General features: G+C 39.6%; 1 protein-coding gene across 2 annotated transcripts in view; it reads left to right on the top strand.

The window, feature by feature from the left end:
• Positions 1 to 27806, top strand: part of LOC131690904 (G-protein coupled receptor dmsr-1) — a 623822-nt gene that overhangs the window by 112654 nt on the left and 483362 nt on the right. For both annotated transcript variants that reach the window (XM_058976981.1, XM_058976982.1), the window contains exon 2: positions 9331 to 9646. The gene's annotated coding sequence lies outside the window, so the exon portion shown is untranslated. The remainder of the gene's footprint in view (positions 1 to 9330; positions 9647 to 27806) is intronic.

Below are 27806 nucleotides of genomic sequence, written 5' to 3'. Positions count from 1 at the left end.
CTAAAATATCGATACACTACAAGTATCGAGAATAAATTATCGATACTCCCGGGAACGATTTTAAAATCAATATTTTTGGTTACATTTTATTTTGTCTCATCGGATTACGGAAATGATTATTGTACTTAATAATTTGAACTAGTATTCAGCAGAAAAACATCTGGAGAAATCGCTATGCTTTGGACTAAAATTAAAAAGCCCAACCATTCTGATTTTTTAACAAAACTTCACTTATTTTACAAGGCAGATTAAGATTTCTGCAACCACCAAGGTTACGCACTTGCTACGAAACTGTTTATAAATATTAGCAATGGAAGAGATTTTGATGCCCTCTAAATTTCTTATGAATTTTACATGCAATGCTGTCATCATTCTTATCAGGTTTTTGGCTACAATAAAACTCAGTTTATGGATAAGGCTTCGTTGTTGAAGACAAACGTAATAATCTGGCAACATTTTGGACAAATTTGAGTTTTTTTTGTATTTGCAAAGTTGTGCAAATTGTTCTTTTTCGTGAAAATGGAAAGATCGAAAAAAATATCGGAACAGAAGTATCGATACCATAAAATATCGACCTGGTGAATATCGATTTAAAATCTCGATCTTCTGGCTCCACAGTATCGATATTTTTTGTATCGATACAGTATCGCCCAGCACTGTTACCAACCAACCAACATAGATATAGCTTACTGGAAGCTGGACTATGCAATGAAGGCACTAGGAGCAATCTTTGTAGCCCATCACTGGTAGCAAACATGAATTGGAAAGTTCGTATCGACTACACGCGTTGTGAATACCTGGTAATCCGGTACGGTAGTAGACGGCGAAACCATGCAACATTACAAAGGGCGAGAACCTGCGTGTGGGAATAGTTTTACATACTTTAAAAAGATAGTGGCTTTTTCACTTGAATGTAGAAGAGTTACCAGAAATATTAGCGAGAACCAGTGACACAACAATGCCAAGAAAATTGAAGTAAAGGAACAAATGGCGCCCAGCTTAGTCGCAGAAAATACTAAGAGTAGTCCGCGCTAGTAGTTTTAGAACCAGAAGTCACGTTTAGAGAACATACCTCCTGAGAATCCTTCATCGTATACACCAGCGGTTCTCATCCTTTTCGTACCACGGACCCTGGGTTGTTGCGGACCCCCACGGATAAACATCGATTTTGTATATCAACACTTATATATCGATATGCACTCGGAAAGTATTTTTTTCTTCGCGGACCCTCAGCAACGACTTCACGGCCCCCTAGGGATCCGCGGATCCCAGGTTGAGAATCACTGGTATGGATCAATATGCTTACTGAGTCCACTCTAGAAATTCTTAGAGAGGATTATTCTCAACATTTACAAAGAGTTATCTGGTGTCTGTAGTTCATTAGGAGGTTGAAAACAGCCTATTTTCTTTCTCCGGACAAACCCAGCCAAGAGGTCATGTGGCATCCAGCGGGTTGAAGTATATCAGTCAATAATTGATACACTCCCTTCTCCCATTACGTAAGCGGTGACTGAAAACAGGTCTCCAAATAAAAGGTGTTTCTCCATGCCGAGGACTGAATTTCAAGCAGGATTAAATAGGCTAGTCGCGCACGAAATGGCGTAGGTTCTACCCTTGCTGTGTTAAGCGAATTTCTGACACAGTGAACGCTTGTTTTTTCGCCAATCGTGAGATTAAAATGATGGTCAGGTCTCTAATACCATCATTTTTCTAGAGTAACACAAATTAATCTTCAGCATACATACATCATCAACTATGTACAGGAAGGAATTGACCTATGTCTTATATCTGACCTCAAAACTCGTGATATTTGTGTACTAGTACTCGACGTGACTGCTGATAACATAAACAGAAAATACATCTTTTATTCGACATGTTTGCCCCATATTGGATATTCACCTCCTGATGATTTCAAAACAGCTGTATTATACTCTGACAGAAATTGGCTTTCTCGCATAATTTACAGTGATGCAAAAACCATCACATAGTTGGGGGCCTTTCAGATTTGAGAGGTGCCGAAATAACAAAATACTTAATTAGTTTAAATCTGCATATACTTATTGAATGAAATTGTCCAACATTTGCACGTTCTCGCACGGAAGAGGTGTTAGATGTAATTCTCTGTCCTGACGGTATTAAGTATGAGTTGGCAAACCGGTTCATTATCTGATAATAAGTACTTCGGCTTTGTCCATTTAAACGTCTCACTAGATATCGTCACATATCGTAACCCAAAATCTACGAACTGGGAGTTTTACGAGGGTTTTGCGACTAGGTTTCAAGCGTATTTTATAACTATTGATCCTCCAAGTGACTTGAATGAGGTCATGCATAAAACAAACACGCTCATAGTAGCAGCATATCAAGAGACTTGTTCGTTTCGAGATATGCGTGCTTCTAGAGGAACCCCTTGGTGTAATACCGCAATTGTGCGGCTGAAAAAGTTATATAGAAGAGCCAAGAACCGCAGAATCAGGTACGGGTATAGGCATTTAAGTTGGCTCGCAAAGTATACATAAATGCCTTTCGATCCTCTAAGTACGGAGCCATCACTACCGACTTCCCCTAAGTTCTTTTCAAATAGTTCTACTTCTTGGGTATTTGCTCGTAGAGTTGTGACTACCGAATCGATCGAAATGGCGATGGGAAGATTTGCTCTGAATAAGTTTCCGGGCAAAGATGAAATCGCTTCAATTCTACTTCAAAGATGATATGAACACTTCAAGCATATTTAAAAAAAAATAATTCGTACTATTCCTTCAGTCTGGCTAAAAATAATTGTAAAATTCATTCATTTTGATGCGAGGTCACGGAGTACCTTAATATATCACGAACTGGATACACACAATGCTTAGTAAACAACGTTTGTGTGCATCGTTAAGATAAGTAGAGATAAGTAAACGGTATGAGTGCGGGTGTCCTGAAAGTGGTGTGCTGTCACCACGTGTATGGAACCTTATCGCCGATGACTTGTTGAGGAAACTTAATGAGGATTTCCTTCATATGGTTTCGATAATAGCTATCATATAATATTAATCATATAATGTATTCGCATTAAAACATTTTTTTGATTTGATGCAGCAAGCCTTATGTGTTTGTGGGCAATGGTGTTTTCGTTTTGGACTATCAGTGAATTCAAATAAAACGTCAATGGTGCTCTTCACGCAACGAAGGATTGCAACCAAAGCTCGCCGTTGCAGTTCATGGAGTCCTAAATTATAAATATTGTCGCAGATAAAGTTAAATACGTTGGTGTAATACTTGACTCAAAACTAAATTGGTTAGCTACAGTCGATTTCAGAATCAAGAAAGCTTGCGTGGCCCTCGGGAAATGTAGACGGGCTTTCGGCAAATCATGGGATTCAAACCCAAATACACTCAGACCCACACAACATAGTTATGTTAAGAAAATCCAATCAAAGTTAAACCATCTTCAGAGAAAATGACCCTAAGGTTAAAACCTCTATAATCAAAATAAAAAGAAAACAAATCTTTCTTAAATGTTCATTGCGAAATGTCTAATATAGTGTGAGTCACAGTGATACATTATTCTCTAGGCGCCTCCGGGGATTCACAGTCACACGCTTTATTTTTAATATTTTCAATGAAAATTCGATAAAATATTGTTCAATTGTTGCATTGTTCTTGGACATTTAATGACTATTCTATCACTCACTGTATCGCCAAAACATATTTAAAAAATGTATCTTTTTATCGGACTAACCTTACTCCGCCCCCCTCCTTTACGTCCTATGGCGAGAATTTATTTTTACTTCTTCGTGGTATAGACACTGCGTCCACAAGTTTGTATAGCTAAATACACTGCTTTTGCGTCATAATTACAGCGTACATAGCAACTAAGTTCCATATTATACGGTACAATTAGTTTATCTTTAGACAGATTATCTTCACATCAAATTAGCAGATATCATATTTGTGTTGTGTGCGGTCACGGTACAACACCAAATAAACTTTGCCCGAAATAAGTAACACGAAACAAAGTTTCAACCTGTCCAAACGGTTGTCATCATAAGCAAAGAAAAGTCCGAGAATAGATTATCAGAATTAGTACACTACTTGCTGCTTCACAACCATAACTTTATTGTGATTCCATTTTCACCAAGATATAATATTCATGTTTTAATCTTCATATCTATTACGCGCTCGGGACTGGTCTCCCGGCATCAGCGTGCAGCAAATAGCAGGGGGCTGGAGTTCTATTTGGTTGAGCCTCGTTATGAATCATATTTGTATAGATTCACTGGTACTGGGATGATTTAGCTGTTGGTTAGGTTTCACCTTGGGACCACAAAAGATGAAACTGAAGATGAAGTTTTTACTCTACTTTCGACACGAGCGAACTGAGATTCGTAAATGCGGAAGATAAAAGTTGCTGGTACTTTATATATCACGAAATACCGGTTCTCAATTGCTGTTTTCCCTAAAATACAACGGATGCTCACGACGAAGGGGTATGAATGGTAGCATCGTTGCGTAAACAATTCGATGGAAATTGCGTTGGTACATGCACCAGCAAAGTTACAAGCAGGGGATTTTGGCAGAAAAGAACAATATATTTAATTTATCGTAAGCGACTTTCGGGTTTTACGATTCTAATTTGAATTGATAGATATTGGCGCTTGTAATTATTTGTAAATTTACAAATTGATGAAACCGAATCGATTTTATCCAGCTAAAGCAACAGAGTGTACCTTTTACTGTGACCTATCAAATATTTAAGACAAAACTTTTTAATCCTTCTATTGGTGTAATTGTTTATTTCGGCCAAACAAGGGCTCTCGAATTTACCCAAATGTGAATCCAATGGATTTTTCTCTCTGGGCGAATTTGGAGAGCAAGGTTCGAAGTAAAAAATACACCACGCTGAAGAAAGCCATTGTCCGTGAGTGGGTCAAAATACCGGCAAGTCACATTCGGGGAGCTTGCGATTCATCTTTTGAACTTCTGTGGTGTGTAATCCACAAACAACAAGCCATAACTGTTAAAGTATTCAAAGTAGATACTTGATATCTTCAGTAAAGTTATTCGCAAAAGTAAGAGCTACAAATTTGCAGAAGGCATCATTTCAATACAATCACTCCCAAGAAAATTTATGAAAATATCTCACTCGTAGGGGGATTAATCAGCAAACACACAATACCAAAAGAAAGGGAATATTGTCTCCATTAAATTCTCCGAAGATACTATTCACCTGAAATTAGCCGTTTTAGCGTTAATAATAGATTACATGTTTTTGGTCATATTTCTGGCAATGGGAAATGATGAAAATCTTTCGTCCGTATTTAACCTATTCATGCCCATGTTGTTTGTGGACAACAACATTTTTAAACAGCTATAACTTTTGATGGTGGCGAGATTTGCTCACAAGAACAAGTAAAGCTCATTAATGTGATTATTACCTTTAATTTGAGTATTAAAAGTTACAAGGATCAGCTCTAGAACTGAAGTTATTGCAATTAGTCTGATTGAATTCCGATGGAGAAGTGCTGCCAGGGACAGTTTACGTTGACAAAGAAAAATGATTTTTTTATATATCTTTGTTATGGTGAAATATTATTGAAAACTGATAAAACTTACCAATTTAGACTGTCGTTGGCTACGTTTTCCACGTAATTGGACTATTGTAAATATACTAGGAGAATTCTATTGAGCATCAGAAGGTACAAATGGACCCGTTTCTAGCACTGCCATGGTAGCACCTATCTTTATGAAAACAGGCTTTTCGTATTTCTTGACCCCATCGTTTTCAAGGAAAAATAGTTTTGAAACCCTACATGCACTAGAAAAAAGTTGGGCATGAAAGGGTTAATGTTAAATATCTCTTTTGATAATAGTCCGATTTCAACAATCAACAATAGCTTGTTCAAAAGGTATTCGTTGAAGCTATCTAAAAATATATAAAGTGTTAATCTATGTTGTCAATTTCGGCAGATAATTCGAAAAAACTGCGAAAAACACCATTTTTACACATTCAAACATTCATATCTTTGAAACTAAACATTAGAATCAAAAACAAATTAATAGTGATAGGACTTTCATTTAAATTTGGTTTGGATAAGATCGGTTCAGCCATTGCTGAGAAATACGAATGAGAGTTTGTCCGTTACATACACACACAGACACACACAGACATTGTCCCAAATCGTCGAGCTGAGTCCATTGGTATATAAGACTCGGCCCTCTGGGCCTCGGAAAAAATCTTGAAAGTTTCAGCGAATTCTATACATTTCTTTTATAAGAAATGTAAAAACAAACTACTAAATTTACACCAAAAAACAACCTTTGACATACACTGCTAAAACGGAATCAAAAGACCTGATATATTTTGTATCTCAAAACCTACTGCCAGCACTAACTGAATAGAAGCAAAGATTTTACTCAGTACCTCCAAAGCAACAACCAGCAACCCCAACAAAAAAAGCAAACGTCGATAATACAACGACAGATAGTGCTGTCATGCTCATTGTGGTAATCACTGACAAAATATTCTATCAATATGACCTTGTCTACTAGACAGAATACGGAAGAGTAGCATATATAGACAAAATAGCGAAGCTTTATATATCGATAATTATTATAGTCGATAAGTCATGACGCTATCTAACCATGCAAACTTTTTCATCTATCGTCATGTTTCGTGCCTTTTTTCAGCTCCCGAATATCATTTTACACTGACACTAGTGCGCCAATCCATAATTCTTATTGGGGTTTTCGATTGATTGACACCGGTGTAGTGGAGTGCACTGGTTTTGCACCATTTTTACGCTTTCTAGCAGTAGTGCAGAAAACTGGGTTTGTTCTATTGGCACTTCTGCTATAAAGTACAAATCCAGTGCACTTCACTACACCGCGGTGCACATCAATCGAAAATCCTGTAAGCCTTATTCTGTTGGTGTACATTTGTCGTTTTATAACTCAAAGTGTTTACTCTTATGTAATCGATCAACAGGTGCCCGCCCTGGTCGTTGATTTATTTATTTTTATTTTATAGGTTTCAACCTTAGCGTCATTCGCCTCTTTTCGTTGGTTGAGAAATCTCTTTTGGAAAAATCTCTAACCCTATGTGCGGGTTTGGGAATTGAACCCAGGTGAGCTGTGTACAAGGCAATCGATTTACAAACTACGCTATGCCCGTCCCCTCCGGTCGTTGATTATCAGGGGAAGATGGGGTAAAACGTACCCCCGGGGCAAAATGCACCACTTGCTTATATAGAAAACAGTTGATAATTTCTAGAAAACGGTAACACCAGTCGAAAGTCCGACATAGTAAACATATACTGTCAAAGTTTGATAACCGTACATCAATAGTAGCTCGACAAGTAAACAACAAACAATAACGTGCTCTTCTCATGTGATTATTGTGGCTCGTGCACCAAGGATTTTCAGCTTATATAAATGCTGTTTAACTATTATATCAGAGCATCCCAGTTCTATTTATACTGTTGTTCTTTATTTTGTCGAATTACATATGAAAAATCTACTAAATAATTCACTTTTTGCTAAAATTATATCTCTGTTCCATCGGGAGTAAAATTGATTTTGCTGGCTTTTTAATCGAATACAGAAAAATCGTTCTGTCATAAAACAAAACTAACTTGCTTGTTCGCCGAGCATTCTGCCCCGTTGTTGTAATGCATTATGCCCCGTTGTTGTGGTGCATTTTGCTCTCGCAAAGGTACGTTTTGCCCCGCTTATTTTTCAAAAGGCAATTTTTAATGATTTTGAATAATTGAATTATTTTTATGTTTTTGAATATTTTGCAAAGCGTTATGATTGTGACTACAGAGGAAAATGTTGGCTAAACGACATCATTAATTAAATTCTCCTAATTGATGTTCTATAGCTGAATTATGATCATATTTCCTTAGAGGGTGCGTTTTACCCCAGCTTCCCCTGTCGGTGCCGAGTACTTTTCTTCTTCAAGGCACGTTTGCGTCAGAGTTGAGAGTGCCATTTTCTTTGATCTACATTTTAATTTTTTTAACACTACGGGATTACAAACTGGACTTTTCAATCTGAAATTAAGGTAATTTTACAACTATATTGAAGTTAGATTTGAATCTATAAGAGGAGATAATTGAATTTTATTAATATTAGGGTTATCAATTGTAGCTATTTTCACGAGTAATAATACAGTTTATTACTTAAGCAAGAAAGATTATTGAAGCAATTAATTATATTAAACTAAGGAGGATAATTTTACAAACTTCTTGAAACTAGGGATGCAGCTCGATATACCAGAGGAAATGATTAAATTTGATTAAGATTAGGGGGTCAATTAGAATTATTTGTTATGAGTAGTAATCCAGTGCGACATTTTTGAACGAGATTAAATTTAGCTATTGAAACTAAGAAAACACATCAGGGAAGGGGTTGAATTCTAATATCTGGGTAGCAGCAACCATATCGAATAAAAATACTGAGAAACACCCTTTAAACTACACACTTCGTTTAGTTTTATATTGTTAAGAGGTAACTTAGGAGTTATTCGTATCGATTCACACCGCATATGGCATAAGCAGGTTTCGTTCACCCTCAATTTAGAAAGATTATCAATTGTTTAAACTTTACATTAAAATATCCCCTTCCAAAATCATTTCCTTCTGTTCTGCAACAACAAAAAAAGTTGAGAAATTAAACAACTGATTAGAAATTTACATCAAGTCACTTTACAATTTTCGAAATGGACTAAATTTAGGTAATTGACTTTTTTTCGTAGCGAAGTTAGCAAATTTTGATCATTCAGAACATGTTGAATGAAGCTAGGTTATGCCACTTTACAAACTCTAGGAATTTACTCGTGAAAAATTATATTTTTGCAAACGTTTCAAAAAGGTTATACTCAGCTATAAGTAATAGCAACCTATCAATATTCTTCCTTGGGAAAAACGTGGGAGAAACGAGATATCCGGCACATATATAGAACAGCGCTAAGATGAACTTTTCAAATTAAACTAAACAATGGGCTTTCAAATTGTAAAGTGTAGTAGCAATTATAGTCGCTACGTTCATAGTCTGGTCGAAATTAAATCCTGGACACTAGCAAACTGATAATTCCGAAGCAAAAACTCCGCTATTCCATTTTAGCGTCACCAGAAATTTTGGTTCCACACACAACATAACTATTTTAAATATGTTAAGAGTTTTTATAAAAATATAGCTTGACTTCATTTGACACTGGAGCTTGAAATTTTAAATTGTCTAACATCATGGTATCGGCTAGTCTATGAATATACGAACTGCAGCAGCAATGATAAAAACTCTCCCTCTAGAGTTCGACTTTAACTATTGTTTTCGTTTCTCTTACAGCCAGTAGCTGCCGCAGTGAACGACTGGGATAATCATTTCAATATCAGAAAACGGAAACAAGTCCGGATGGATCCCATCGGGTGCCTTATCGATGGTTTCATATGCATTCGTATATGAAAGCATACGGTTAGTGTTTAGTTCCGGTGCCAAGACAGCAGTGTCATTCCGAAAGAAGTGTATGCATTGTTTAAACGGATAATTGAAGTATCGTTTACACATTTTTGCTTCTATCAGATTATTGGCGCCGCAGAACGGATATCACTTGTTGTCGTACCACATGGTTGGAAATCTTCATATCCTCCGGCAGTGTGACTTGGTGAGTATATGCAGAAAGATGATTCAATTTTGTGTTCAACCTTGCGAAACAGTTTTAATTAAGGAATGTGGTCGAAAGCTGATTGTGTTATTTTTGTGAAAAAATGCTTCAATCGAGCGACTGTTATTTAAGAGGATAGCCCACCTTGGGTACCGAAAACTAGTTTTATCTTTCAATTTTCAATCGTTTTAAATTCTTTTTATACTCTTTTGGGCGGCCATCTTAAGACCACTCGGAGCCTCTAGGCACTATTGAACCAAGGTACCCTCATAATTGAAAAGTTGTGAACAGATGTATATTAGTATGACAAAAAATGATCCAGCGCTTCAGCCACTTACCCCTTATATCACCTTCTCAAATCGTCGAGATATATAAAGTAAACATATGGAAGCTTGCAGTTTATGGGAGATCACCGACGGTACGACCTGTATGCCTGTACTGCCAGGACAGCACGAAGCGGGACATCGGGTGGTCCACGTAGGTCCCGTGGGAAAAAATTGGTCAGATCTTCCGGTCCTTTCGGCTCCAATTTTGATTTATGCCTGAACAAAGGTGAGAGTGAAGAGCGCTGTTAGTCGGCGTCACAAAGCAGTACAGGAGACTTCTGAGAACGAGAAAGAAGAAAATGAGGGGCTAAATTCTTATATTGATTGATTTTACGAACAAATACATAAGGGACATATTGGGGAGACGCGGGTTGCCATAACATCTCGAACCGGGTCGTTGGGTGGTCTTCCATTAGCCGAAACTTGGCGGAACTGTACTCGGTGCACGTCCAGACAATGTGCACGATATCATGATAGCTGTCGCCACAAGCACAGATACCACTATCCACGAGCCCAATATGCCTTAAATGTGCATCTATCGTGTAATGGTTTGCAATGAGTCGGCACAACACACGAATGAAGTCTCGACCTACATCCATTAGGGTGGCACGAGGATGTTTGAAAAAAACGGAATACCGCAGAACCAAGTTAGAAAAATTCGTATTTCTTCAACGAACTCCTACGCCAAATCTGAATCATATCTGTTGGAGCATGTTTTAGCACAAATGATTCTAAGTTTGTAAGGAGTTTACTACGGGAAAATAATATATTTTCATTGAATTTATAAATATGCCGCGTGGTGCCCCTGAAAAATATATTGTATGCTACATTCTTTAGATTCAGTCACGTAGAACAACTTCTTCTAAAGACACTTCATAGCTATGACAACTGGTTCATGAGTTATTGCAAAATTAAACTTTCGTTGCCCTGAAAGTTATGAAAATAGTGCTGTCTCTGGCTACTCGGCGAGCTGAAGCTTCAATCAAGTGAACCTTGACGTATTTGTTGTGGTCACTAGTTGTACCGTTGGCGATAAGCGGAAATATAGTCCAGATGGTATCATCCGACACATGTGATCTAAAGGGCTTGGGATCGAATTATAACAGAATTCTTTTTATGTATTTTTTTTGTGTACAATAATATACGTTGAGCAAATTAAAATTGAGACGAGACTGAAGTGGGAAAGATTCCCGTTATTTTGAAGCTCAACTGATGTTCATCACATCCCTGTGGAGCTGGAACTGCTATAGAGTGCCCCGTGAACTTAAGGCGGGTTAATTGAGTAAGTGGCTAACAGGGCCGGCGGAAAGCGTGGGTAGTATGGTAGTTCTACCCACTCGAAAATAACCGAGTGGATAATTACCCACTCGAAATTTTGAACCATTTCAAAAAATTTAGATGCGCAACGCATGTATCTCGCACTACACACATTTGAAAACATCGTTGTACTACAATTCCATTTGCATAAACGAACGTGATTTAATGTGAATTTAATGTAAGCGTGTGCATTGCGAAAAGGGAAAAAATCCATACAAATGGACCCCTCACCCTATGCTTTCTACCCACTCGGGCGTAAAGTGTTTCGCCGCCCCTGGTGGCTAATATCTGTCACTTGGGCGAATGACCTATAGGTTAAAGCCCCAATAAACAATAATAATAATAATAATATCTGTCACTATACGCCAGCAAGAGTGTCTCCGGCCATGAAGCACGATTTGATTTTGACCAAAACTTTTGAATGGATCATCCAGGGATTAAGATTGGAGTAGCATCGTGAATATAACGTTAGAACATAACTTTGCCAAAATCAAATAACACGTCAGAAATAACGCCCTTATTACTTTATTTGAAACTAAGAATTCGACATAATAACGTTCCCGCTTTACAAGCATTGAAAAAAAATTAAAATATCAAAAAAATTAAAAATCGAACTCATGTCCTTCAGATTATCTATTTACGACGCTCGCATCTGAACTATAAAACCGCCTATGTTGACAGCTGCCCAATTCGGTTTATAACTGGCATATCACGGTTAACTTGATTGAAGTATCAGCCAGAGTATCCAGATAAATTCAATTTCCACCAACGACGTAGACACTTAAGCATTGTATAAAGAATAACTTTTGAACCAGAAGTTGTAGCCTATTACACTCTTCGGGGAAGTTGTACACGGTACCCGTATCTACCGAAATTAGCATAGCATATATTTTTAGAATACATGGGAACGTGTCTACGAAATATTGAATAATGTGGATCGTTTATCCATGTTAAATCACATACAAACTTTAAACCATTTGTGCTAAAATATAGTGCAACCTATCAAATCAACATTTTGCATGGTGGAAGGAGGTCGTTTAGCGAGTAGTTTTAGATCGGTTCCACTGAATTCTAAAATTTGTGCCACCCTAACATCCATACTCTTGAACCAAGGTTTCGTCGATACCTTAAGGGCTATCGAATGTAGCTACCTTCCTAGTTCCCCATTGATCCACGAAATTTACCCGCTTTCAAGAGTTCTCTGATGAGTAATACTGAAAAATTCGTTGAAACAAATTGGTTTCATAAATGTCATCTTCTAAAGCACCAACCTTAGCTAAAGAGTCCGCCATCTCATTGCCCAGGATGGAGCAATGAGAAGGAACCCACGCCAAGGTAATCTGTAAAGATTTGTCAAATAAAGCATTCAATAGCTCCTATATTTTCTCCAAAAAACACGAGGAGTGCTTCTCATGTTTCATCGAGCGAATAGCGTCAATGGAACTGAGGCTATCCGAAACGATGAAGTCTGCGGGTAATGTCTCAATGACTCCAAGAGTACACTGAATAGCAGCTAGTTCTGCGGCGTAAACTGAAGCAGGTCCACTGAGTTTATAACGAGCAGTGAACTTTTGATTGAAAATACCGATGCTAGTGCACTGCAGTGGACCCTTCGAGGTTTGATCCGTTTGTATAAAAAGTCCTAAAGCAGTCGGAATTTATTATAAAAAATGTCCTGGAACCACTTGTGGGTGAGTGTGGTTCGTGTGTTGAAGAAAACAGTGGATTCAGAAGTACTTAAAAAATGGGTACGGTTGGGATTGTAAGAAGAAGGATTAATAGTCTGCGCTACGTAGTCAAAGTACAGGGACATGAAACGGGTCTGAGAATTGGGCTCGATAAGCCTTTTGTAATTTTCAATCACCACCGGGTTCGAGATATCGCATCGAATGAGCAATCGATATGAAAGTTTCCAAAATCGATTTTTCAGCACGCCCGACAGGACTTCGAGAGTTATCGTATGGGTCGACCGCATGTTCCCTAAGGCGATAGGCAAACAACGATACTGAATTATTTCGAGTTTGACAAAATACATATACGCAGCGGAGCGAAAGCAGAAGCATTCGTATTGCAATTCCGACAGTATCGTTGTTTGATACAACTTAATATGGTCTCCTGGGTGGGCACTTCACCATGTTGTGGTTATTATATGAAGAAAGTTTGGTGGCACTTCTGTTTCTGTTTTAGATACCATAGATACCTTAGATTAGATTACCTTTCGAGTCGAACCAGACCCCCAGATATTTTACTGTGAAGACCTGACCGATATTTTAACCTATCAATAGTAGCTGTCGTTGTGATGGTTCACGCTTCCTAGAAAATACAACTAGCTCAGTTTTCTCCAAGGAGAATTCGATACCCAGCTTAAAAGCCCAAGCAGACAAATTGTTAATGGTATTATGTAATGGTCCTTGCAGATCGACAGCTTTGGGTCTCGTAACAGAAACCACGCCATCGCACAGTGGTCACAATGTGTAAATTCATGCCTTTAATTATTTAGCGGAAAAACTATAAGGTTCTGTGTTTTGGTGACTTCGGAAAAGTTGTTGGGGCTACCAAGGCGGATTTTCGGAAGTAGACAGCCATGTTCCAAAATACAGTGTTAAGACGTTTCTGAAATCTAACTTTTTACTAGTAGCAGATAGACAGTTTCAGTCTTCGGCAATGTTGTAGAGAATATTAATTGTAGCAAATCTTTCATAAGAACTGACTCTCTAACTATAGCCGTTCCAATGTTATGCGGTGTTTTCATGAGGACCCCCTTCAAAATTGGTTTTTTCATGATAACTCTTGTCGTATTTATTTCTCCACGAATATGTGTTCCGAAATGTTTTAGATATTATGAAAATGCACAACTTTGTTGAATATTTCAAGACGATATTATGTTTTTGGAGAGAGTTACAGCTTTTTTATGATTAATATTATCAAACTTCATAGCCAGTTTTCTCAAAAAGTTGCAAAAATATGCAGATAAAATATTGTTATTTTGAAACTATCATAAATCCCCTGTAAAATCCTGAAGGAATGGTTTGTATCTGATAGTATCCTAAGATGTTATGATCGAATGAAATTGTGAGTATATGAGTTTTTTCGGCGACACTCCGATGCCTGGTGCTCATGGAAGGCGTTACACAAATATACAAACTCATTCTGAAGAAGCGTTTATCTGTTACGTAATAAAAGAAAAAATTTAAAACAAAGGAACCTGAGTTATAAATCAAATTAGTTTTCAAATGCTGAAAAAATCACTTACATTTTCTGATCACGCGGTGCGGTGTAATTAATTTGAAATATGTATTCAAATATTGATGGTTACCATGAATATTTGTTTAGTGTATTGTAATCTGTGAAAGTAATGCAACATTTTATTTAGGCAATTTCGTTATCTGTTATTGATTAGACGTTTTATTTCTATTCTATGCTCGAACATTTGTCGCTGTTATTTAATGTTCTGTGAATTAGACATTTCAATATAACATCTTAATGTTTCAAATACCCTGATGTATCTGTTTGTTATTCAACATAAATTTTCTTTTTTTGTGTAGTCGAAATCAGTAAACGTCAGCTGTTTCAGCTTTGGAAAAAAACCAAAGGTGATCATAGTAAAAATTACATGAAATCTGCCAGGCAATTTTCAAAGCTTATCGCATAGTTCCTGATGATATGCCATATGTTGCAAGCGAAACTGAAAGAATTGCCTCCACTGTCTGCAAATATTTCAATAAGTTATGGCTTAGATATCATCGAAGTGAATCTATTGTTCTAAAATACAATACTGATTACTTCAACAGTTCGTTCAGACTACCCGGATACATTTTAAGTAAAATAAACACAAAGCCTATTGAAACTTGTCGAGGAAGAAAAACTCTGCCCTTTTTGGAAAGCACTGACAAAGTGAAGCGCATCAAAACATCAATCTTGCGATCAAAATATTCCTCTGATGAGTTAGCTTTTGCGACACAGATGAAACTTCGAGAGTCAGGGGATTTATCAGCAGTTTTGGTTGTTAAAGAGGCAACGCAAACAACTCCCACTCGGGCTTCTAAAATGCAACGTTCATGGAAGAAAGCACAAGAAACCCGATACACTGAAGCTGAAACATCCTTGATCGTCGAATACAATCTTACGAAAGCGAGTTATATAAAAATTCAGAAATTCATACACTAAAGTTATCGCCGAGAAACAAAAATGTTACCCCGATGAATCATCCATAACTGTTACCGAGTTTTCTGTCGAAGTTGACTTACAGAAGCTTCTTGATCATACGTCAAACCGCATAGTAGAAGCGAACAGCGAAAACCTACAGTATTTCTCGGATGATGAACTCCTAAGGATCGAACTGACCTTAAAGTGAGGATTTGATGGCAGTTATGTTTATCTTATTTTTAAATATTCAATATAACACATAATACGATCGCCCCGATTACTAGCACTTTCATTCGATCATAACATCTTAGGATACTATCGGATACAAACTATTCCTTCAGGATTTTGTAGGAGATTTATGATAGTTTCAAAATAACAATATTTCATCTGCATATTTTTGCAACTTTTTGAGAAAACTGGCTATGAAGTTTGATAATATTAATCATAAAAAAAGCTGTAACTCTCTCCAAAAACATAATATCGTCTTGAAATATTCAACAAACTTATGCATTTTCATAACATCTAAAACATTTCGGAACACATATTTGTAGAGAAATAAATACGACAAGAGTTATCATGAAAAAACCAATTTTGAAGGGGGTCCTCATGAAAACACCGCATAACATTGGAATGGCTATAGTTAGAGAGTCAGTTCTTATAAAAGATTTGCTAAAAATAATATTCTCTACAACTTTGCCGAAGACTGAAACTGTCTATCTGCTACCAGTGACAAGTTAGATTTCAGAAATGTCTTTACACTGTATTTTGGAACATGGCTGTCTACTTCCGAAAATCCGCCTTGGTAGCTCCAACAACTTTTCCGAAGTCACCAAAACACAGAACCTTATAGTTATTCCGCTAAATAATTAAAGGCATGAATTTACACATTTTGACCACTGTGCATCGTCTGCACGTTACCTTAACGTGCAGGAACTGTCAAGACATTCATCAATTTCGTTGACATAGAATTTGTATAACAGGTGCCTTGGACCTGAGCCCTGGGGAAGGCCCATGTAACTAAATCGTGATGTCGATAAGTCATCATGCGAAAAATGCATGTGCTTTTCCGAGCTTAGTAAAAAGTTTTTTTTTTATTTCGTTTATTTGACACGGTAGTAAAAAGTTGTTTAAAGTCGTTGAAAGACCATGATGGTGCAGCTTCTCTGAAAGAATGTCAAAAACCCCATTAATATCTAAGAACACTGCTACCATCTGCTCTTTCCTAGCATTGGTCGTTTGAATTTTGGTTGAGTGTAACGTAAGACAATCGTTCGTCCGCTTGCCTTTGCAAAAGCCAAATTGTGTATCTGACAGTAAGTCATTTACTTCGACCCATTTGTCTAGGTGGGATAGGATCATCTCCTCGAACAACTTCTTGCTATCGGTCGATGCGAATTGTGGTCGGAGGCAAGTTTTCTTGGTTTTTGGATGGCGATGGCCTTCATTTGGCTCCAATCGTGTGGGGTAATGTTAGCCTCAAGATGCTTATTAAATAGGTTCAACAAGCGTCTCTTGGCAGAGTCTGACAGATTCTTCAACAAGTTTAATTTGATTCTGTCTGGCCCTGTAGATTTATTGTTACATGATAGGAGAGCGAGTGAGAACTCCACCATTGAAAAAAGTGTTTCGTTCGCGTTATCGTGAGGGGAAGCGGTGCGATAAATCTTCTATGCCGGGCGAAATCTGGACAAACCTTCTTGGCGAAATCGAATATCCAATGGTTTGAATATTCCACGGTCTCGTTAGTAGTGTTTCGGTTTCGCATACGCCAGGCTGTGCCCCAAAGAGTACTCATCGCTGTTAATCAATCAACGAACAGGCACCAGTAACCACGTTTCTTGGCTTTCATCAATCTCTTCATTCGGGTTACTAACATCGCGTACTGTCGATAGCTAGCGGGTAACCCATTGTTGCGGTAGGTTTTATAAGCGGCAGCTTTCTCTGCGTATACGTCTGTACACTCTTTGTCCCACCACGGATTGGGCGAGCGTCGTTGGATGTTCGCGCCCGGTACTCGTTTCGTTTGATATTAGATCGCGGTGTCGAGTATCATGTCGGACAAAAATTTGTACTCTTCCTCCCAAGGAAGCACCTGCATCGAGTTGATAGTTTCGGATATCGCCGCAGCATAGTTCTTCCAATCAATGTTCCGTGTGAGGTCATACGAAACATTGATTGATATCGATGGCCTTGAGCTATTGGTGAAAGTGACTACAATCGGCAGATGGTCGCTACCGTGGGGATCAGGGATTACCTTCCACGCGCAATCTAACTGTAGCGGAGTCGAGCAGAGGGATGAATGTAATGCGCTTGGGTGCACTGGTGGGAGAGGAATCCGTGTCATTCCTTAGAATTGTCATATTGAAGTTGTCGTAAATACTGTGAATTATGGAAGAACGGTTATTATCATTAGGCAAACCCATGCCGTACCGTGAGATTTAAAGTTTCCTAATACTAGTCGCGGTGCAGCCAGAGATTCTATGATGTCATGTAGCCCTCGGTGCCTAATCAAGGTATTGTGGGGAATATGTATGGTGGTTGTGCCTTTGGTTGTTACTTGACAAGCGGTAATTTCAATGCCGGGTATCGAGGGAAGGTTAATTCTGTAGAACGAATAGCACTTTTTAATCCCCAGTAGTGCTCCTCCCTAGGGGGTATCTCGATCCAAGCGAATAGTGTTTAAATAAAAGAAGTTTGAGTTTATATCGGAAGTTAATCAAGTTTCACATAAAACGAATGCATTGCATATCAAGCTATTTATTAAAAATTCAAAAGAATCTAATGTTGGGATGATACTTTTGCAATTCCACTGTAGAACAGTGATCAAATCCGTTATCTCGTTCGATTAGTTAGCCATCGAAGGATACAATCGCTGAAAGGAGGGGTCATTTAGCAATCAAATGCTTCAAAAATGTTCTTACTGTAGGGAGAAATGCTAATATAAGACATTTAATAGGATCAGAAATATTGAAAGTCTTTATTATCCAGTCCACTATATCCGAGAGTTTAATAATTCCAGTACTGAGAATCTTCTCGTACTGAAACAACAGTTCAGATTTTTGATGTTCCCGGAAGTACTGGGAACTCCTTGTCTGAGTTTAATCCTCCGAGACCAGGAGCTGCTTGCTTCGGTTTGGTTGCAATACTTCCAAGAGATGTCACTTTCAGAGCCCCGTCTAGGGACACCTTCTGGCCTTTACAAGGAATTTTAGGAGAGGAAATGTTCCCCCTTTTCCTATAACACCTAGGCACCCTATTAGATGTATCCTCTTGTGGGTCATCAACCATGCTTTGTTAGGAGGCAAGAGAGCGCAGCGGTTCTTTGAGGATGGTGGCGTAGCTTTCTTTAACATTTTTGCGAAGGAATGCTCGGAACGTTCCGCAGGAGAACTTTTTAGTTTATCCCAGCGTAGTCTGTACGCGGAACATACCGAGATATCATGCAGAATCTCTGCACAGTAAGGACACTTTGAAGCATTCCTACTGCACGAATCATCCACATGATTCTCGCCGCATTTTCCACAGCGGGTCTTATTGCTACAATGGGTGGCTGTGTAACCCAATTGTTTACACTTAGTGAAATTCATGACTCGCGGTACAAATAGACGGACAGGCAATCAGACCTTGTGCAAGAGGATGTAGTTCGGTAAGACGCGGTGTCTAAAAGCCAACCCCGTACTGCAACAGATCTGTAATATACACATAAGGGGTCTGCGTAAGCCGCTTGCAGCAAGTAATATTGTTTGTCTGTTTTGAATTAGTCAACACGACCCTGACCTTGTCTGAATGGACCATTGTTATTTCGGCCACAGTGGAGAAACGTTCTGTCAGATCTTTCGAAATCTGTAAGAGATTCAGCGATTTTGTTTTGGGCCGAAAGAAGATCACAAAGGAATCGTTCGAGAGCTCTGGATATTGTTTGGATCGGTGGGGAGTGGGTAGCCTTGGGAGTCGATTCGACCTTCATTTGACCATCCGGGGAGGGATGCATAGACACCGTCAACGCACGGGGTCAGACGGGAAAAATTAGTAAATGTGTCAAGACAGGTAGATATCACTTATCCATATATTTGTTTCCCACGATGCACCAGTCCAGCTCACTGTGCGAACAAAAAGCTGAGGAATGCGGCCTTGAAAAACAAAACACAAAGCGAAACCGAGACAAAGCATACAGGGTAGACGTGCCCTTATTCATCTCATTAGTCACGATGTCACGCTATTTCGCTGATAGCTCGGCTTACACTGATTGGATTGTGTTTAAATGGGTATCAACATCTTTGCTTCGTTCTTAAGAAGCAGATCAATAAAAAATTTGGCTTGGAAAATGTAAAATACTCGCGTTAGAGTGAAGCGAAAAGTCGAGTACAACGCACCCTTATTCATCCTACTATTTGAGCTAATGCGTTGAATAGAGATAGCAGACACTGCTCTAACTAATGTGTTCAAATGGATGGGATGAATGCATTGGATAGAGATAGCAGACACTACTCTATCTAATGTGTTCAAATAGGTGGGATGAATAGAAGTGCTAAGATGAATTAGGGCTCAGTGACCCTAATTACAGCCCGCACCGAAATGAAAAAAAAAAAACACCCGAACTATCCGTGAGTCATGGTACGTAGGTCAGTACAAAGCTATTGGAAATGCACCATATAATAGTAATTTTTTATTTGAAACCCAAGACTACTATGTGCAATTCCAAATGAGAAACATTTTCACTGCAGTAAGGAAACTAGATATCAGGCTTCCATTTTTGAAAGTTCTAACGCAAAAACTGTTATTTCACAAGAAATTACAAATTTATTAACGCAATTGAAAATCTTTACTAATTCGATGTGCTCTCTATTTCATCACGACTGGCGGTGGAATTAGCTATGCGGTTTATATTTATAGATTCAAGTAATTTTGATTCTTCTCAATGACTGATACCTCTGTGATAGAGCTCGAGTTCAGCAATGTTTGCCTATCGGTCTGAAATTTGGCATCACTGCCATAGAATAGCTTAGATGTTAGGGACTCCGCACAACTTGAAGTATTCACGAACTTATAAATAGGCAAATGTTTTGCAGAAACAGCAAAAAACACCACTGCAAAGTTTTGTAGCCCAAAACACTACTATGTGCCTATCACTGCACAAAGTGAAACTTGAAAACCAAAAAATGGGAATCACACACAACTAAATGAAGAGGAATAAAACAAATGAGAAGAGTGGTACTTTGCACGGAAATAGCGAAGAGCCTTTGCAATTTTTTTTTCATTTTGTCTAAGGTGCATGTCATTCCAGCTTGTAAATACATAATGAAGTTAAAAGAATTTCTTGCTAGCCTGGATAACGCAAGTCGAATGGTTAATACGTGTTTACCTGCTATACTCCTTTTAAAATTACTAATGTCTCATATGAAGAAGATAAGTATTGTACACACATCAAAAGCGAATCTTAATTTTTTGTTAAAATTTAGTCAAATTGTGGTTGCTAGGTGCGCATTATAGGGTATATCTATAAATGAAAGCTAGTTTCAGATTTAAAGGGGGGGGGGGGGTGGAATAAGGGTTTCAGCGTGAAAAAAAAACTAAACGTTTTCAAAATATAATTGGAGTTATCCAAAGTGCTACCAGGAAGCGGATGCCAAAATGCTAGTGTTGAAATTTTAATAAAGGGAGTTTTGCCGTTTTGGTTAATTTTCACTATTCGCCTCTCTCTATACTGTCTGCCACAACCATGAGAAATTGCTATTTGAAACTAACTACAAAATCGTCATTCATCCTGTAGTAGTGAAAGTCATTGACATTACGTGCCATTTATTCCATGCCATTTTTATACATTTTTAGCAAAACCACATTTATTGAGGTATATGAAGAATGCTGTCTCATTGCAAGGTGCATTTAATAGTCTTATTTTATTATTACCGAACCATGTTTTTGCCTTTCTCATATAGAAAGGTGATGCAATCACTCTGAAAAACGTCAACCTAATCCCGGCCCGGAGGGCCGAGTGTCATATCCCATTCGACTCACAATGGAGAAGACCTTTATGTCCTAGCCCAGTACACGTGCTATTGGTAGGGTCCAATCTACCACACGGGGTGCACTGGGGGCGTGTCGGACTCGAATGGTGACCAGCCATTAATACCGACTAAACTTCATTGGGCTCCGCCATCATTCCTCCCAGGAACTACCTCTCGGTATTACTTCTGGGGGGATGGCTGTACTAAATGTACTCATTCACTCTCACTCACGCGTTCATACATCCTGTATGAGGCTTACTTGGGTGCTCTCTCAATCGCACTTTGATTCACTCTCAAACACTCCCACATGAGGCTGACTTTTGTGCTCAACTTTTACGTTCCATGCGAGGCTGACTTGTGTGCTCACTTTACTCGTTCCTAGCTAGGCTTACTTTTGTGCTCGCCCCACCCATACCATGTGAGGCTGACTTGGGTGCTCACCCTATCACCTGATTCACTCTCAATCGTGCCACTCTATTGTACCTTTGTCACTCCCCCTGGCATCCCATGTGGGACATTTTTCTTTGGCCCCCCGTCTGACATACCATGCGAGGCTGACTTGTGTGCTCACCTTTTTCATTCCTTGCTAGGCTGACTTTTGTGCTAGCCTCTACCAACCTGTGAGGCTGACTTTTATGCTCACCCTTAACATGCCGTGTGAGACTGACTTGGATGCTCACCCTTTCACTCCTCTGCCACGCCATGAGGCATCGATAGCTTAGTTCCAACATACTACGCTACGACCCTCCCGTCTTGGCATGAGGCAGTCCACTTATACGCCTATACACTCACTCTTCTGTCTTGCTTCGGGGTGGCTGGGTTTACCCCTTACGCGGTTGCCATTCGCTGCGCCAAACCTGCCTCGGCATGAACAGACCATTCACTCCCTTTTTTGCGCTTGACCTTTTTTTGCTCCAGCTAACCAATCACTAGTTAGCCGTGCACGTCGTCTGTTGCTCGGTTCGCCAGATTACCTGTAGCCTACTGGCAATCTGGATGGTAGCAGCCGAGACTGCGTTCCATTTCTCCACCGATTGACACATCCGCTGAATAAGGGTATCAGGGGTTGTGTCCCAGCCACAGACGTCTTCTTTCGACGTCGAACCGATGACATACGAACAGTATGTGTTCGGCAGTTTCATCTACACCTGGGCAGTCCGGGCAGACTGGGACCTCCGCGTGCTCGAACCTGTGGAGGTACTGACGGAAACAGCGATGGCCTGACAGGAATTGTGTCAGGTGGAAGTGAACTTCCCCATGGGGTCTTCCCACCCAGCTCGATATGCTAGGTATCAGCCGGTGGGTCCACCTACCTTTCGAGGAGTTGTCCCACTCACGCTGCCATCTGGCGACCGAGGTCACCCTGGTGCGCTCGCGGGCTCCCCTATTTCCACGTAGCTTAAAGCACTCCTCATCTTCCCGAATGACCAGCCCGACTGGCATCATGCTCGCTATCACGCAGGATGCATCGTGTGATACCGTGCGGTAGGCAGATATCACTCTGAGGCACATCACGCGGTAGGTGCTCTCCAGTTTCTGTAGGTAACTGGTTACCCTCAGTGCTCTTGACCATGACGGGCCGCCGTACCTGAGGATAGATACGGCAACGCCTGCCAGTAACCTACGTCTACTGGCGCACACCTTTGAGCTGTTGGACATCATTCTCGATAGAGCCGCAACAGCAGTCGACGCTCTCTTGCATGTATAGTCGACATGGCTGCCGAAGGTCAGCTTGTCGTCTATAATGACTCCAAGAGACTTCAGACTTCGCGGTGAAGTGATTGCGACTTCTCCCACATGGATAACTGCATGTTGTGCCGACTTGCGGTTGTTGACGATAACTACCTCCGTCTTATGATGAGCGAGCTCCAGGCCCCTCGCGCTCACCCATTCCTCCACCGTGCTACTCGTGTGTTCTGCGATTAGTTCTACCTCAGGAATTGACTCCCCGTAGACCTCCAAGGTTACGTCGTCAGCAAAGCCGACGATCTTGACTCCAGGAGGCAACTTCAGTCTCAGAACCCCGTCATACATGAGGTTCCATAGCACCGGGCCTAGGATCGAGCCCTGCGGGACTCCGGTGGTAATCGAAACCCTTTTCTGACCGGCGGTCTCGTATAGCAGTACGCGGTTCTGGAAGTAACTTTCCAAGATCCGGTACATACCCACCGGTAGGCTAAGCCGGTGTAACGAGAGCGCGATGGCATCCCAGCTTGCGCTGTTGAATGCGTTCTTCACGTCGAGTGTCACTAACGCACAGTATCGAATACCTCGCCTTTTTCGTTGGATCGCTATCTCGGCAGTATTTATCACTGAGTTGAGAGCGTCCACTGTGGACTTACCCTTCCGAAAGCCAAACTGGTTGCTTGACAGACCGTTCGTACCTTCCGCGTACGGGGTGAGCCTGTTGAGGATGATCCTCTCAAGCAGTTTGCCAGTCGTGTCGATCAGACAGATTGGTCTGTACGCCGATGGGTCGCCTGGTGGCTTCCCGGGCTTCGGCAACAGCACCAATTTCTGCCTTTTCCATCTATCGGGGAAACGGCACTCGTCAAGGCATCTCTGCATAGCTAGCCTGAACATGTTCGGGTTCGCTATGATCGCTGCCTTGAGAGCGTTGTTTGGAACTCCATCCGGCCCTGGAGCTTTGTTCATTGCTAGGGATTTAGCCACTGCGAGTAGTTCTTCATTCGTCACTGGAGCCACCATTTCGACCGTGCCCGCACTATCTCGTAGTGCAGGTGGCCAGGGGCTTGTGGCTCGAGACGGGAAGAGTACTTCGATAATCGTTGCCAACCGGTCCGGAGACCGTTCTGGGGTTGAGGAGCCCCCTTTGGTCTTGGCCATCACAATCCGGTAGGCGTCACCCCACGGATTCGCGTTGGCACTCTCACACAGGTTGTCGAAACACGCTCTCTAGCTGCTTTTAATAGCCTTCTTAAGGGCCAATTTCGCAGCTCGAAACACTTCACGGCGGTTCTCTCTTGCATCCTCGGTGCGAGCTATTTGCATCCTACGTCTAGCTCTGAGACATGTGTGTGTGTCTGTGTGTGTCTGTGTGTGTCTGTGTGTATGTGTGTGTATGTATGTGCGTATGTGTCAAATAATGTCACTCATTTTTCTCAGAGATGGCTGGACCGATTTGCCCCCTTCCCATCGGCTGCTATTGAATTTTGGATCGATCGGAATTCTGGTTCCGGAATCACGGGTTTAAGAGTGCGGCCACACAGAAATTTCTCATATAAACTATAGGAAAAATTAAAAATAGAATTTTTATTTTTGATGCTAAATGTGTTCAAGGTGCATGAAACGTCGAGATTTGATGCAAACTCGAAAAAAAGTTTGACAACGATTCACTTTTTTGGATTTGGCACATTTTTGCCTTTCTCATATAGAAAGGTTATACAATTACTCTGAAAAACTTCAACTTAATCCCGGCCACTTTTTTTTTGACTCGCATAAGGTTTCTGGATTTTAACAGCGGCGTAGTTGATGGTTTACGGAGAGGGGTTTCACCCCCCCCCCTCTACTGTTCAATCCCCTCCCTTAAAAATCTCCTTAAATCACCCCTCAGACCTCCACCCCATCCAGCCCTTATACCCCTCCCTTTCAACCCCATCATCTTTAAACCGTCACTATATCACAAAGCATACCAATTTAAGCTGGGGAGTCGTTCGTTCATGGGACTTTCGCCCTCCTCACACACCCACCCCCGCATGACAAAATGCGTTAGCAAGCAGATAACATTGATCTAATGCTGATTAGGCTAATGAAGTATGATATTTTTTTATTTCAAGTGTTTCGCCGTAGACACGTAGCTCATCAAGTTCGTGGCTGGCAAGCCATTGTGTATAAGTGCAAAGTGTACTAAGAATGTAATGGACATTTCCACAATTATGTTGAACATAAACAGCCTCCGTGCTATAGTTTAGAGAAATGAGAAAGGCACAATTGCACCGCTAGGTGGATTAAAACAGGTTTTTTTCTGTTTCAAACTGGAAATGAAACTGGGTGAGTAGTAGAATGGACGATTCAACTGTATGTTTTGCCCATACTATTGGCAAACTCACACGGGAGCTGGAATGGACGGTCTTTAGAGATGGAAACGATTGCCCGGAAATTGCGGAGCTCAATTCAATCGGTCTGAGCCGCAAATAAAATAACTTATTTATAAGCATTGCACTGTGTATGAAAGAGTGTTCTGCTGGATTTCTTAGACACGACGGCGGAAATGGTAAGTGGTGGTGTATCACGAAACCCCGAGTAAGGTAAAATCTCAGCTTTGTTATTTTATGTTATAGTTTTACCTTTCTCATATGTTCTTGTACAAGAAAGAAATAGATTAAGTCCCAACTTCGCAGAATCATTCCAGTGCCAAACGGTTCAGCTCGATGAATTGAGAAACGTACGGTAGTATATTTGCGTGTATGTACTACATTGTCATTCAAGGTTTCATTTTGTTTTGTAAATTAAAATTGAACGTACACTTGGGATGAGAGTTCCCTCTTTAATGTACCAAATTTTAGCGCACGTTAAAGTTTATCGAAATAATTAGCCTTAAGAATAAACTCGTAATAAATTAGCCCAGTTGTCATTTTGAATTGGCGATTGTAAACAATTAGGTATCTGCTGGTTGGGTATTAGGAATAATTGATGTTTTTGCGATTTACCTGTAATTTAATCGGAATGGTGGACAAGTAGAGGAAAATAAGTCCTATTATTCAATTTATTGCTATATATCTATGATACCGTAATTGTTTTTTTTCACATATATCGCCAGAAACACTGTTTTGACAGTACAAAGAAACAAAAATAAATCAAAATATGGGAACAGAGGGGGTATATGCCGAAACCAAATATTGTCTCCTACTGTTTAGCGAGAAACAGCGCGTACAATAGGAATGTATCCAACAACTAGTATTTTAAAATTGGCTGTAAAAGCCACTGACAATGTCGAAAGTTATAACATTACATAAAATTTTTTGATATATATAATTTATTTCCACCCAAAATAATCGACAAAAAAATTATCACAAGTGTTTGTTCAATTTGGGAGTTGACCGTAAATGACAACTAGAACAACATGCCGAGAAACTTTCAGTTTTGTGCAGATGCCATGGATGTTTAATTTTTCTACCAACGCTGTTTATTTGCGTTTTCCCCAAAAGCTGAATACGATGCGAATTGTAAATGGAGCATACAAAATAAATTTTCCACCCAGCGTTAACACTACTAGAGGTATTGCAGCCAACTGATGCGACTCATTGCAATATTTCTGGTACTGCTGCTGTATAAATATGTCCAAATTCTTCGCCAACCAAGTACGTGCATTTCACCTTTTTGCTATCGGAAACGGTTTACTGCCGTATCTTGGCTCTTTATTATAGGAGTGGTGTGTTGGGGAAGACGGGGTAAGACCGCCGCCTTAAGCTAGGATATTTCTAACGCAAAATGGGAAAAGAATGTTATCTTGTAACAAAAATAAAATATTTTTGTGCTTTTCAAGTGAACTAGTATCGTTTGAAGGTCTCATCACATCCAATACAAAACGGTATTTGAAAACTTTTGTACACCCTCAAAATCTTGCTATATAGTAAAAAACATTTTTTGATAGATCCTCAATTAGATTGTTGCAAAGAGCTATAACGTTTTTAAAATTGTTATTTTTCAATGTAAAATCTGATGGTTTTTAAAATATCGATTACAAATCGAAAAGATGTATTCTATTTTCAACCCATCCCAAAGTTTTTATTGACTTTTAGCAAGTTAAACCATAGTTAAAGATTTTAAAATTGCGACCTTTCTTTTCGGATTAATTTATTTTGAATGCCCCATTTACTCCATATTTCCTCAAAATATTATTTGACTGATATCCATCCCACATATGCACAAACAAACGGTGAAATCTTCATCAAAATCGAAGAACATCAATGTGACAAAGTTTTGAAAAACGGGCTTCTAAGTTAAAAAGTAAACGAATAAGAAAGATAAGATGAAAATAATTCTTTGTTGATATTTGTTCTGGGGTTGGTTGAAAATATGAATTTTAATACGAAGTCTATCGTGTAAATTTTCTAGCGGGGGACCACTCCAACAATTATTACAACCCAAAGGAAGCTGTTTTGATAGATATGGTGACGATCACTGATTTGACTTTATTAATCGGTTCTACGGATGTGATGTATATGCTTCAAAAGCCCCATTTTATGAAAAATCTAGGTTAACTTTTTAACAATTTAGTACACAATTAACAGGGTGCCCCATTTACTCTGTCTGAAGTACCTCTGTAGACGTTCTTCACCTCATTACTTATTTTCACATAGGTTACTTATAATAAACTGAGATCTTTTTTACTAGCTTTTTACG

Source organism: Topomyia yanbarensis, chromosome 3 (genome assembly GCF_030247195.1).
Source record: "Topomyia yanbarensis strain Yona2022 chromosome 3, ASM3024719v1, whole genome shotgun sequence".
Lineage (NCBI taxonomy): Eukaryota > Metazoa > Arthropoda > Insecta > Diptera > Culicidae > Topomyia > Topomyia yanbarensis.
This window is presented reverse-complemented; position numbering and strand designations above follow the sequence as displayed.